A 12,218-nucleotide genomic window follows, 5' to 3' on the forward strand; every position below is an offset into this window, starting at 1 on the left:
GTCACCTTCCAAAGTCATCCCAAAAGTAAGATATATTCATCCTTACTGTACATCACCAAAAAAAAAACAAAAAACTCCAGGTTCCTCCTGCACTCCAAAGACATCCTGGTAGGTTAATTGGCTTCTGTCTAAATTTGCCCTAGTATATGAATGTGAGTTAGGGACCTTAGTTTGTAAGCTCCTTGAGGGTAGGGACCTATGTGAATGTACAATGTATATGTAAAGCGCTGTGTAGTTTGACGGCGCTATATAAGTACCCTAAATAATAATAATAAATAATAACACCCCAAAAGCTGAACGCAAACGCAGTGTGTTAACCTGCACAGGATTGCATGGTACCACAGTACCACGCAATCCAGTTGCAGCGCATTTTTTTTTTTTTTTAAACAGAAAGTTTTAATACAAAAAAACAAATTAGGCGTTACAATAAAAACAAACAAAAAAAAACAAAACAATAAAACATTTCACGGTAATGAACCGTACAGAGAGAATACATGAAGCACCAAAAAGGTACCAGGTTCAGCAACGCACCTAGTGCACTTTGGGTCAACCTGAGGATAAATAGTGGCCAATCTTTTAGGAGTATAGTATGCTCTTTGCAGGAATTTTAATTGTATTAACGTCTCTAGCCAAAATCATAGAGGGCAGGTAGGGAGCTACGCAGTCATCCCACTCGTCTTCAGTGAGGGGGATGGGGATTCCTGCACACCACCTAATTGAACTATGGCTAGTTAAAGAAAGTTATTTGTAAAACAGCTAGTAATAGATCCAGGGACAATGATATAGGATTTCAAAGCCTGTGTCTACATAACCTTTCTCCATGTGGCACCTTTCTCATGCTGGTCTAACCCTAAGGGGTTGATTTACTAAAGGCAAATGGACTGTGCCTTTTGCAAAGTACAGTTGCACTCTGCAAGTACTGCTGCTCCAGAGCTTAGTAAATAAGCAGAAGCTCTGCTGACTTTCATCATCCAATCATGTGCACAGTCTATTTGCCTCTAGCAAATCAACCCCTGTGCACTTTAAAAAGTAAAGTTGCCCCCCGCAAGTGCAGTTGCTCCAGAGCTTAGTAAATTAGGTAAGGCTTCATTTTGTAAACAGTGCCCAATCACGTGCAAGGAAAATAAAAAATAAAAAATCAGCATTTTTGCTTGCACATGTTTGGATGATGGAAGTCAGCAGAGCATATGTTCATTTACTAAGCTCTGGAACAAATGCACTTGCAGAGTGCACAGACTTTTTGCCTCTAGTAACTCAACCCCTAAGTGTCCGGCAACTGATAATACACCCATGAGATTCATTTTTTCCAAAATTGTGCTGGCTTGTTTATTATTAACCATAATCCTATCCATTTTGCTCTTCATAAACTCCATTAAAAACTGGTATTTTCTCCCACATTTTATATAGTATTCTGTGGGGTCTAATTATACTGTAAATGCTTGCACACAAGATTCATATAACTTTCACACGCGATTCACACTTTTTTTTAATCAACCACTTGCCGACCAGCCGCCACTGTTATACGGTGGCAGGTCGGCTCTTCTGCACGAACCCCCATATCTGTACGGTGGCTCGTGCAGGTGCAGTTGCGGGCGGCGCGCTCTCGCTCCATGCTGCAGGAGCATGCCCGTAGGTCAGGCAGATTCGATGTCTGCTGGCAACCCGCGATGACCTAGTACAGAGGCAGAACGGGGATCTGCTGGTGTAAACAAGCGGATCCCCGTTCTGACAGGAGACATGACAAAGATCTACTGTTCCCAGTGATCGGGAACAAAGATCTCTGTCATGTCCCGGTGAGCCCACCCCCCCTTACAGTTAGAACACACCCAGGGAACACATTTAACCCCTTCCCTGCCAGTGTAATTTTTATATTGATCAGTGCATTTTTATAGCACTGATCAATGTAATAATGTCAGGGGTCCCCAAAAAGTGTTATTTTGGGTCAGATTTGTCTGCTGTAATGTTTCAGTCCTGCTAAAAAGCCATAGATCACCCCCATTACTAGTAAAAACAATAAAAATAAATATAAGTCCCTAAATCTATCCCATAGTTTGTAGATGCGATAACTTTTGAGCAAACCAATCAATATACGCCTATTGCGATTTTTTTTGCCAAAAATATGCAGAAGAATAAATAAAAATAATGAATAAATGTGTTTTTTTATAATTTTTTTTTTTAGGATATGAATTATAGCAAAAAGTTAAAAAAATAAATAAATAAATCTAAATTGTTGCTCTTTGTTTATACCACAAAACAAAAAATAAAAAAAAAACACAGAGGTGATCAAATACCACCAAAAGAAAGCTCTATTTGTGGGAAAAATTGTCAGTTAAAGTGACGCAGTGCTGTATCGCAAGAAATGGCTTGGTCATTAAGGGGGCACATCCTTCCAGTCCTTAAGTGGTTAAATCGAATCCAATTAGAAAAACAAAAGCATTGCTGTTTAAATAAAAGTAGAGAGCATGTAGCAGTAGTAGGCAACATATATGCACTATAGCGCATCACTATGCACACTTGGTTTTTTAGTGTGTTAGGGTACACCTAAGTTCATTTAGATTAATGCGCTGCGTTACCATGTGACCGCATGCTCCGTTAATGTCTAAATAGCCCTCAAGGTCTCCTCAATTCAATGAAATTCACACTTCAGTAAAGTCCACTCAGCAAGTCTACACTTTACATCTACACAAGCTGAAAAAAGCGATAGCTGACTTTCACACAGTTATGGTCACAGAAAAATTGGACAAAAATATTTTGCTTGCCCTTGATTACTTATTAAAAGGCAATAGAGCTTTCACATCGTAGTTAAAGTAATGGTCCTTACATGCAGGCTTGTCCGTTATAGGGATTCCGCTTGCTCAGCAGGGGATCGATCCGCTGATCCCCCCTGAGCAGGCGGATGACAGGTCAGTGTCCGCTCACTGTGCTGAGATGGATATTTCAGAGCCCCGCTCTCTTCTATGGGAGATCGGATGAAAACAGACCGCCTGTCCATTTTCATCTGATTCCATCCGATCCGATCCTCCAGACGGATGGAAAGTAGGGTTTCCATGCGTCTGGATTTCACAGACAGGATCGGATCGGATACCGGTGGATGTCAGTGGACATGTCTCCGCTGACATCCACCATTCCATAGAGGTGCATGGAGCGTCCAATCAGGTCCGCCTGAAAAACTGTCAGTCGGAGCTGATCGGAGCGCCCATATGAAAGGGGCCTTAGTGTAATATCACTGTTCAACTTAACAATTACTCATTCAACATACTGTATAGTTGGAATCTTTTTTTAACATTGCATTTCAATTACTCACCAGTAAGTTCTCCACCGCTAGTGAAGGCTGGAGTGTAGGCTCCTCATAGCCAGAAGACTGCCTCTCTTCAGGAGCTGTTAGACAATAATAGTTTGAAATAATTAGGATAATAATATTTACTTTAATCATTAAGCATTTGAACAGTGGAATAGAGCTAGACCTCACAGTAAAACAAAAAAAAAAAATCAAAATACTCCATGCTAGTTAAATTTAGACAGATGGCCAAAGGCCTGTCTGTATAATCTGTTGCATGTTTCATGTATTTTCCAGCCTGTTTTAAGGTATCTGTGAGTTGACTACAATGGCAACAACAAAATGCTGACACATAATAAAGTTTACTTTCATGCAAGGGAGAACACCAGATTTACTTTGTTGCCAGTCTCTTCAGCTGCTTATGCTTGCATTCCTTTTTGCTCCCCCAATAATTCATTATGTTTTGGAGAACGAGACAAGGTCCTCTGTAAGCTTCAAGTCATGACCTGGAACTTACACAGAGCTGTGATCTCTTAAAGCACCCCTATATGACAGTTAATTGCTAAGCACTACCATAGTCCAGTGGGAGGGGACTAAATCACAGGCTCCCCCATACATAGAAGTGCCTGCGGCTCACTGAACAGAGCAGTGGAGGAGGAAAGGAAAGGTGAATATGCATGGCTGATGGGGTAAGCCTTAAAGCTAACCAGTTGTTTTGCCCTGTATGGGCATTGCAGAGTTTTGCTATAAGGATTGGGCAATGACCACTTTATCCTGTCACATAGCAACATTAAGGCTCCATTCACACCTAGGCGATTTGAATTGCGGGTGAAATCGCCGCAATTCTGTCTGCGAATCCAAATTGCAGCAAAAGGCAGGATGCGTTTGCCATGCCATTACTTTTAAAATGGCACCCCAATCGCAGTGCAACTTTGCCGCGACAAATCGCGCTGCAATCGCTGCAAAATTGCAACACACAAAGCTTGACATTAAAAAAAGGAGCAGGAGCTTCTTTTGAGCAACAGTGTCGTGCATTACGATTTGCCACAATTGCAGTATGACAATTGCAGCAAAATAGCACCACGATTGGGGTGCCATTAAGAAGTAATGGCATCACAAACGCATCATGTGTTTTGCCGTGATTTGGAATCGCGAGCAGAATCGCAGCAATTCAAAATGCCTAGGTGTGAATGGAGCCTAATATGTTCACATTAAAGCGGGATTCCGGCCGTAAAAAAAAAAATTTAAGTCAGCAGCTACAAACACTGTAGCTGCTGACTTTAAATAAGTACTTACCTGTCCTGGGTGCCCGTGATGTCGGCAGCCCGAGGCTGACCCGTCCCTCGGCTCTCGGGTCCCGGCACCGCCATCCTAGGTAAGGGAAACAGGCAGTGGAGCCTACTGCGCACGCGCAAGCGGCGCGGCGCTCTGTGAATGGCCCCGTGGTGTTCTGGGAACACACACAGTTCCCAAAAGACAACGGGGGCACTCACCGAGGAGCAGAACACACCGCGGAAGAGGAAGAGGCAGATTAGGAAGACTGCCTAGCAACAAGGGTTTAGGTAAGTTTAATTTTTTTTTTTTTTTCAAATTTTTTTTGTAATTTTTTTTAGGATTTTTGGTGAATTTTTTTTTTTTCAGGGTGGCCCTCCACTTTAAGTTCATTTTTTACAAACAGTGCTGTGTAAATATTTAATAATCAGTAAGTTTGCTGCATCTGTGGATATGATGAAATGGGCATCATCTCAGGGGAATAAACTATTTAAAGCCCAGACCAAACTTGTTATTAAGTTTTGGATAGATCAGAGGATTACAACGTCTGTATCTGTGGTCTTCATTTCCACATGCAAATAGGAAGAAAAGAGAAATCTCTCCAAAAGGAAAATAGAGGGAATCAAAAAACATATTTTCAGTAGCGTTGGGAAAGGATAGGAATTCTGAGAATATATTTTTGCTATCTGAGCCCTCAGTTACCCTTTCCTGGTAACACTCCCCTAATTTTTAGTGTTGGTGCCACAGAGACTGAAACTGAGGGGAAAACTTCAACATACAGCTAGTGACAGAAATTTGAACTCTTCAAAACTAGATTTAAATTTTAGCTGAACTTCCACCTTGCTAAAAAAAAAAAAAAAAAAATAATAATTCTCTACTAAAATGATCAAACAATAACATTCAACATAAAAGGTTACAAGATAAGTGTCCATGTCTTGGCCATCCAAACAATGCAGTGCCATGGTGGAACCTCTTTTTCCTAATGTGAGGAGGCTGTGCTTGATGTCTGTGCTCCTCCTGCTCCTCAGGCTATCCACTCCTACTGACTTCTCTTTAAACTCCTGCTCCTCAGCAAGCTTCCCATTATCTGGCCCCTCTTCCTGTTTGTCATGTAGGTCCTCATATGTTTTCTCTGGCTTCTCCTATTTCTCATGTGAGCTGGCTGACTCGGGTTCCCTTCCACCTGGGACAAACTGGTTACATTCACTTCAAATTTTTGGACAGAAAAAAAAGATCACTAGGACAGCCAGACATTGCCACTGGCTTCTGACCAGCATCAGTTGGCCCCAGGGAGACTAAAAAAGAGAGGAAATCCTCATTATACAGAAATGGGTATAGATATACTTAAATAGACAGAGAAATCTTTTTTTTTTTTTTTTTTTTAAATTAACACTTTCAGTATTTGGCGGAATTGGAAATCCAGAAACCTATGACAACCACTAAGAATGAAAGGTAGGAAGAAACATGAGAATTGAGTCTTTGAGTAAGGGTAGTACCATTCCCCAATTTTCTAGGGTGTTTTCCAGAAGATACAGTGTTCAGTAGGGCGCAGCACTTCCACTCCTCCCGTGGGCATAGGTGTGCGCAGCCTCTTGCATTAGGGTGTGCACCCCAAAGCTCTAATACATATGCATGTGTATATGTACTGATGGTGTCAGTAGGGCAGTGGACAGTGTCAGTAGTTTTATTAGATTTTTAAAAAAAATATTTTATTTGGTAACATTTTTTTTGGGATGAAATATCAGTGGTCTAAACAGGGGGGAATATGCACCATACAAGGTGATTAGGGTGTGCCCAGGCACATCTGGCACACCCTGTGCGCACGCCTATGCCCGTGGGTACAATAACTCCTTATGTATCCTTAAAGGACTATGAGCCAGATAGGGGAGATATGTATCGCTCATCCAATATTAGTAAAATTACTAAGCTAATATTTTATGCTAATACGGGCTATGCTATGTTGCCATTAAACCCAGCAGAGGCAATTTTGTCCAGTAGCAGATTATGGAGGTGATCAGGAAGCATATATGGAGGCATTCCATTTGTCGCTATTCTGTTTCTCAGGTCCAGCACTACTGGTCAGAGGTGCAATAGATGCTTTTTATCAAGGTGGAAGTAATTTTTGCACTGTAAGTGACAATTCACTTGTACCCCTAATTCCCCGTACAAGCCTTTACTCAAAGACTCACTGTTTGTTGCTTGCTGAAGATAAATTCACTTTGTTTTATGTTATTGAGCTAAAGGAAAGCTGGTTTAATTTGTTACTGGATGCATTGCTTGTGGTTGGTTATACCCGCACAGGCTCTAAAATCCACAGAAAGAGAGATAGTGGTGATTTCACAACAGCAAAAAGACCTAGGGCAGTTAGTCACAGCCCAGCAGAAAAATATAAAATGTGTGGTCTGGTGCCCCCAGTGGTGCACCTCAATCCCCAATATATATCTATACAAAACACACAAATATGTCCTGGGACTTTAAATGAGGTGCATCACCCACAAACATTATGTACATGATAAACATTACTAAAGTTTGATAAATGAATAAAACACTCATCACATAGCGTGCAATAGGTTGACATACATATACACACACACACACACACACACACATACATATATATATATATATATATATATATATATATATATATATATATATATATATATAGTGTGTATGTGTGTGTATATAGATGCATCTTTTTCCTACGAAGTCTAATGTGCCTTTATTAGTCGTCTGCACTGCCAGCGCCAGCCTCTCAGGACACTGAGCGCTGAAGACGGACCCGGGTGAGGAGGCTCGGAGCCCAAGGACAAACTTCCTCCATTGGCCGAACACTACTGCAGTACGCTGTCACTTGTGTTTTCATCTTACAGCCCAAATGTATGTGAGAGGTCCTCTTGGACACCTGCTCTGAGTCTTGCTGTGTTTCTTTACAAGGTATTGCTCTGATGGGTCCAGGATTCCAGTAATACTGCAGAGCCCAGAGATGGTTCACAGGCGCGTATTGACTAAGCTTAAGTGCAAAGTCACACGCTGAGGTGAGCGTTTATTACCTAGGGGGAAGCATCTGAGTGAGAACACTGCGGCTTGCTTTGGATCACCCACACATTAGTTTCTGAATCACATGGACTAAAGCAATTTTTTTTATTTTAGCCAATTAGGGGATCAACGTTTTATATATGATCCTATGAACACTATTATACCTGGTATAATAATTAACCACATGGATGCACGCAAACACTTTACATAAATATCTGTTTATTTTCATTTTTATATGTTTATTTATTTATTCATCATAAGGAATATTTTATATATATATATATATATATATTTTTTTTTTTTACCTATTTTTTGCACCATTGTCACTTTTTACAGTCAGTAAAGACTGTGTTTACCACTGTATGATTTGCTGGTGTATTTATGCACTTTGGTTATCACTAGGGATGAGCTTTGTGTTCGAGTCGAACCCATGTTCGACTCAAACATCGGCTGTTTGCCCGTTGGGTGGCTTTGGCCAATTATGGCTCAGGGGGTTTAGTACACGCCCCACACTATATAAGGCCGCCTGCATGGCGGCCCTGTGTTGTGTGTTCTGGCGTTGAGAGATAGAGACAGAGAGACAGTGTGATTTGATTTAAGTTAGATATATTAGGCAGGACAGTCAGTCAGTTAGCTGCACTTACAGTGTATTGTGTATATATATGCATCCCAGGTGTTATATAGTGGTGTAGTGGTAGCACTCTCACCTAGCAGTAAGAAGGGTCACTGGTTTGAATCCCAACCACGACACTACCTGCTTGGAGTTTGCATGTTCTCCCTGTGCCTGCGTGGGTTTCCTCCGGGTACTCCGGTTTCCTCCCACACTCCAAAGACATGCTGGTAGGTTAATTGGATCCTGTCTAAATTGTCCCTAGTATGTATGAATGTGGGTTAGGGACCTTAGATTGTAAGCCCCTTGAGGGTAGGGACTGATGTGAATGTACAATGTATATGTAAAAGCGCTGCGTAAATTGACGGCGCTATATAAGTACCTGAAATAAATATATATATATAATTTTTTTTTTTTTTTTTAACAAAACAGATGTGCTTTATTGTAACAAAAGGAGGAAGATTACAGAATACCTTTTGGCATATTACATAACATTACATGACAGATAAGCATGAGCATTCGCTTGGCAAAGTGGTACACAAGTGTAAGGAGTAATACATCGGAATATAATAAAGTTATAGGTAATAGAAATACAAGACAGTACCTCTCGTGTCTCAAGACTTCCCACGCCTCCCACTAAATAGTGCATCCTTCAACTGTGGTTCCCTAGGATGAGAGCCAAGGAGTCCATACTTTCTCAAATTTCCATGGACAGCCTCGGTTGATATATGTGATTCTATACATGGGTATAGCTGCCTCGATCTGTGCTTCCCAGAACGACACGGTCGGGGGAGTAGAGTCTATCCACTTCATCAAAATCTCCTTTTTGGCATAGTAGAGCAGATAAGAAACAAGCAATTTTAGGTGATAAGCTCTTTGTTCATTGTGATGAATCCCAAGAAGGGCTAACTCTGGAGTGATTGGTATGGATATTTGCAGCCTGGAATTTATCTCCGCGAATATCGCACACCAATATGTTGCTATCAAGGGGCATTCCAAAAACATGTGGAAAAATGTTCCAATTTGACACTTACATTTGTTGCACATAGGGTCTTTGTCAGGGTATATACGATGGAGTCTCTGTGGAGTATAGTAAATCCTATGTATGAATTTAACCTGGATTAGTTTATCTTTAGATGCAATCACTAGTTTAGGACCGCTATCCAGACAGTCCTCCCAATTCTCTTTATCTAATGATGGAATGTCAGTATGCCAGCTGTCCCATAATTTAGCTATTTTAGGAGAGTCCTTACCTAGGAGTACACTATACAGAGTGGAAAAGGGCTTAGAGACATCACCAGGCGCTAAGAGCTCTTCAATGGGATCTGCCTGAAGCAGAGGTGCCTGAGGAAACTGAGCCCGTGCCGCATGCCTGAGTTGAAAACATCTAAACCTCATCCCTCTGGGTAACTGGAATTTAGTCATCATTTCGGTAATAGAAAGTAACACCCCTCTGGGCATAATTTGTTCTAGTGTTATAATACCAAATCTGGCCCAAAGCTGTGGGTCCGGCACAGTCCGGAAGTGTTTAAGTGCTGGGTTTCCCCATAGCGGGTTTGCTGGCGACAATTGACCCGGTGAGAGGAATCTACGTCTGGCAGCCACCCACACCCTCCACGCTGCCCGAGTGGGTCCAGGAACTCGTGAATACGCACTCGGTCCTCGGTAGGGAAAATTACGGAGATCAGTGAGGGAGCCCAGACAATTTGCCTCAAGGCAGACTGCAGCATTCATTTTGGATCCCTGAAACCACCAGTAAACCGACACCAACATAGCCGCCCAGTAATAAACCTGGAAGTTGGGGAGAGCCAGTCCTCCAAAACAAGCAGGCAGCCACAGGGTAGAGCGCGCCAATCTGGGGTTCCCACCACCCCAAATAAAGGTTCCCACCAAGCTATCAATCTCCTTAAAAAACAAAACAGGGACCCATACCGGGGAGTTTCTAAAAACATAGTTAAATTTAGGAAGTATCATCATCTTAAGGAGGTTGATACGCCCCAATAGATTTAATGGTAGGTTAGCCCAGGCCAAGCATTTCACACGCAAAGTATTCAAGATAGGGTTCAAATTTTTAATAATAAAGTCTGATGGGTTTTTGGTGATCACTATCCCTAAGTATTTAAACTCCTTCACCCATTTTATATATATATATATATATATATATATATATATATATACACTGTATTCAGTTTAGCTAGATCCCTTCCTGTTATTATCTTCCTACTGACAGGCAGGCTTGTGTTGTTACAGGATTTACAGCTACCTGAAGAAAATTGCTGGTTCTTCTGATCCTATTAGTACCACAGTCAGGCAGCTAGACTATTTACAGTTAGTGTAGTGCGTCCTCCTCACAGTGTTCAGCTAAAGCTACAAGTTAGTTTAGTGTGACCTCTGCACAGTGTTCAGCTAAAGCTACAAGTTAGTGTAGTGCGTCCTCCTCACAGTGTTCAGCTAAAGCTACCAGTTAGTGTAGTGCACAGTGTTCAGCTAAAGCTACAAGTTAGTGTAGTGCGTCCTCCTCACAGTGTTCAGCTAAAGCTACAAGTTAGTTTAGTGTGACCTCTGCACAGTGTTCAGCTAAAGCTACAAGTTAGTGTAGTGCGACCTCTGCACAGTGTTCAGCTAAAGCTACAAGTTAGTGTAGTGCACAGTGTTCAGCTAAAGCTACTAGTTAGTGTAGTGCGACCTCTGCACAGTGTTCAGCTAAAGCTACAAGTTAGTGTAGTGCACAGTGTTCAGCTAAAGCTACTAGTTAGTGTAGTGCGTCCTCCTCACAGTGTTCAGCTAAAGCCACAAGTTAGTGTAGTGCGTCCTCCTCACAGTGTTCAGCTAAAGCTACAAGTTAGTGTAGTGCGACCTCTGCACAGTGTTCAGCTAAAGCTACTAGTTAGTGTAGTGCGTCCTCTGAACAGTGTTCAGCTAAGGCTACAAGTTAGTGTAGTGCACAGTGTTCAGCTAAAGCTACAAGTTAGTGTAGTGCATCCTCCTCACAGTGTTCAGCTAAAGCTACAAGTTAGTGTAGTGCGACCTCTGCACAGTGTTCAGCTAAAGCTACAAGTTAGTGTAGTGCACAGTGTTCAGCTAAAGCTACTAGTTAGTGTAGTGCGTCCTCCTCACAGTGTTCAGCTAAAGCCACAAGTTAGTGTAGTGCGTCCTCCTCACAGTGTTCGTCTAAAGCTACAAGTTAGTGTAGTGCGACCTCTGCACAGTGTTCAGCTAAAGCTACAAGTTAGTGTAGTGCGTCCTCTGAACAGTGGTCAGCTAAAGCTACAAGTTAGTGTAGTGCACAGTGTTCAGCTAAAGCTACAAGTTAGTGTAGTGCGTCCTCCTCACAGTGTTCAGCTAAAGCTACAAGTTAGTGTAGTGCGACCTCTGCACAGTGTTCAGCTAAAGCTACAAGTTAGTGTAGTGTATCCTCTGAACAGTGTTCAGCTAAAGCTACAAGTTAGTGTAGTGCACAGTGTTCAGCTAAAGCTACAAGTTAGTGTAGTGCGTCCTCTGAACAGTGTTCAGCTAAAGCTACAAGTTAGTGTAGTGCACAGTATTCAGCTGAAGCTACAAGTTAGTGTAGTGCGTCCTCCTCACAGTGTTCAGCTAAAGCTACAAGTTAGTGTAGTGCGACCTCTGCACAGTGTTCAGCTAAAGCTACAAGTTAGTGTAGTGCGTCCTCTGAACAGTGTTCAGCTAAAGCTACAAGTTAGTGTAGTGCAACCTCTGCACAGTGTTCAGCTAAAGCTACAAATTAGTGTAGTGCATCCTCTGCACAGTGTTCAGCTAAAGCTACAAGTTAATGTAGTGCATCCTCTGCACAGTGTTCAGCTAAAGCTACCTGTAGAAGGTTGGTGGTGTTTTCCTGATCCTATCACTACCCCAGGCAGCTACATTACTTTAACATTAGTGTAGTGCGTCTTCTTCACAGTGTTCAGCTAAAGCTACCTGTAGAAGGTTGGTGGTGTTTTCCTGATCCCATCACTACTGCAGGCAGCTACATTGTTTTAACGTTGGTGTAGTGCATCCTCT

At 41.9% G+C, this 12,218-nt stretch overlaps 1 long non-coding RNA gene across 4 annotated transcripts in view; it reads right to left on the reverse strand.

Annotated features, from left to right (window-relative positions):
• LOC141101776 (uncharacterized) overlaps positions 1 to 12,218 on the reverse strand; it is a 179,192-nt gene that overhangs the window by 93,149 nt on the left and 73,825 nt on the right. For all 4 annotated transcript variants that reach the window (XR_012235019.1, XR_012235018.1, XR_012235017.1 and 1 more), the window contains exon 2: positions 3,305 to 3,378. This is a non-coding gene — a long non-coding RNA (uncharacterized lncRNA). The remainder of the gene's footprint in view (positions 1 to 3,304; positions 3,379 to 12,218) is intronic.

Source organism: Aquarana catesbeiana, linkage group LG06 (assembly GCF_042186555.1).
Source record: "Aquarana catesbeiana isolate 2022-GZ linkage group LG06, ASM4218655v1, whole genome shotgun sequence".
Taxonomy (NCBI): Eukaryota; Metazoa; Chordata; class Amphibia; order Anura; family Ranidae; genus Aquarana; species Aquarana catesbeiana.